This window comes from Oratosquilla oratoria, unplaced genomic scaffold, assembly GCF_046742065.1.
Source record: "Oratosquilla oratoria isolate Oo_2021 unplaced genomic scaffold, ASM4674206v1 SCAFFOLD60, whole genome shotgun sequence".
Taxonomy (NCBI): Eukaryota; Metazoa; Arthropoda; class Malacostraca; order Stomatopoda; family Squillidae; genus Oratosquilla; species Oratosquilla oratoria.
Genome location: NW_027467724.1, coordinates 678,402 through 680,901, shown reverse-complemented (window position 1 = coordinate 680,901; position 2,500 = coordinate 678,402).

Below are 2,500 nucleotides of genomic sequence, written 5' to 3'. Positions count from 1 at the left end.
ATGAGATATCCCTGGCGAAGTCCCACTTTTACCTCAAACCACTTACTCTCTCCATTTCTAATTCTATCATAGGCTCTACTACTCTCGTAAAAACTCTTGACTGTTCTTAACAGCTTTCCTCCTATCCCATATATTTGCAATACCTACCTCAGTGCTTTCCTGTCTATCCCGTCATAAGCTTTTCCAAATCCATAAAGGCCCAAAAAATAGCTTTCTCACATATCTGCCTTACCACAAAAATCTGATCCACCCAACCCCTGCCTGTCCTAAACCCATACTCTTCCTCACCAATTACTCCATCTTTTCCTCTCCTAATCCTCTCAATCAAAACACTCTCATAAACCTTCCCAACTACATTTCACAAACTAATCCCTCTGAAACTACTACACTCACACTTGAACCCTTTTCTCTTGTAAAGTGGAACTATACATACACTCCTCCAGTCCTCCGGCACTCTACCCTCTTTTAGACAAACATTAAACAAACTCACCAGCCAGTTCACCATCTCTGTATCTCCCTTTCTTAGACACCCAGGTGCCTTACCTTATCCTAAAGCTTTCTCATATATCTGTCTTACCACAAAAATATGATCCACGCCATCCCTACTTGTCCTAGGCCCATACTCTTCCTCACCAATTACTCCCTCTATTCCGCTCCTAATCCTCTCAATCAAAACACTCCAATAAGCCTTCCCAACTACACTCAGCAAACTGATCCCTTTCAAACTACTACACTCACACTTGTACTCTTTTCTCTTGTAAAATGGAACTATATATGCACTCCTCCAGTCCTCTGGCACTCTGCCCTCTTTTAGACAAACATTAAACAACCCCGCCAGTCAGCCCACCATTGCTGTACCTCCCTTTCTTGGACACTCCGTATGACACCCATCTAACCCAGGTGCCTTACCTGCTCTCATCATCTTAAATCATTTTAATAACTGCTTTCACCTCATCGTTTCTTATGTCTCCTTTATTTCCTCATTTATCACTGTTATTTTCTTATCGCTTCCCACTGCAACTACCTTTCCCTGCCTATTTTCCTTCACATCACATTTATCAACTCCCTTAAATACTCTGACCATCTTCCTGTTTCTGCCGTCTCTTCCATTATCATCTCTCCATCTTTACCTTTTACCCTTTCTTCTGTACTTGATTCGCCTCCTGTTCCTCTCTTAGTTTCCTTCCAAAACATTTTATCATTACTTTAAAAAATTCTGTCATATTCCTACCCCATTTTACATCTGCTCGCCTCTTTGCCTCCTTTATCTTATGCTTTACTTCTCTTCTCTTTTCTTTGTACCACTCATATGATTCTCTCTTTTATTTGTAACCAATCTGTCTATGCTTGCTTCCTCTCTTCTACAACATTCTTTGCTTCATCAACCCACCACTCACTAACCTTCCTTCTATTTCTACCTGTCCTCTTTGTTCCCCACACCATATTAGCCCGTCTTGTGTCTCCCTCCTTGAACCATTCCTATTCCTCCTCCATCCTAGTTTTACTCTATCCTTCACTCCCTCCCACTCTTCTCTCAGCTTCTTCTTGTACACCTCTTTTTCTTTCTCGTTTAACCAGTTTACTGTAAGCATCTCTCTACCTTCTGTCCTTTTCCTCTATCTCGTTCTATCCTCCACTCTCAACTTTCGAGTTCCTTCCACCAAAAAATTGTCTGATATTACCCCACTCTCTTCTCTTTGAACATCTACATCCAAAAATCTTCCTACGCTCCTCCGGGTTACCATTATATAGTCCATTAAAGCCCTATCTACCACCCTTCCATCCTCCACCTCCCATGTGTACTTATCAGTGACATTCTTCCTAAACACAGTATTTGGTATCATCAACTCTTTCTAGACACATCTCCACCATTACCTCTCCACTACGATTTTTTCTTGAACTCCATACTTCCCAACCACTCCGTCTATTGGTTCGTCTCCTATCCTAGCATTAAGATCTTCCAAAAGCACTACATTGACATTTCTCCCTAAACCCTGAATGTACTCATTCAAATCTATCCAAAAAGTCTCACTTTTCTCTATATTCTTCTCACCACCAGTCCCATATGCACTTACAAAGACCCACATCACCCTTCCCAGTTTCACCTTCATCCAGATTAACCTTCAAGAAATCTCCTCCCAGTCCACCACACGTTTACATATCTCTTCACTTACTCGTATAGCCACCCCTTCTCTCCCTCGTCCTCTCTTCACTCCTTACACCTCCCAACTACATTCCCAAACTCAAAGTCGCCCGCCCCTCCCTTTCAACTTAGTTTCACTCAATGCCAACACATCCATCTTTTTTCTCACAAACATATTGCCTATCTTTCCTTTTACTCTCATCTGTACCACATCCACGCACATTAAAAGACCCAAAATCTTAAGATTCTGCTTAGAAAACTCCTCCAAAACCCTCTTATAATTTTTTTCTTTTCTTTTTAAGTAATGCCCCCTTTAGGGTTTCAGGGAGAAGGATGCCTAGTCCTAATCCCTGTCCC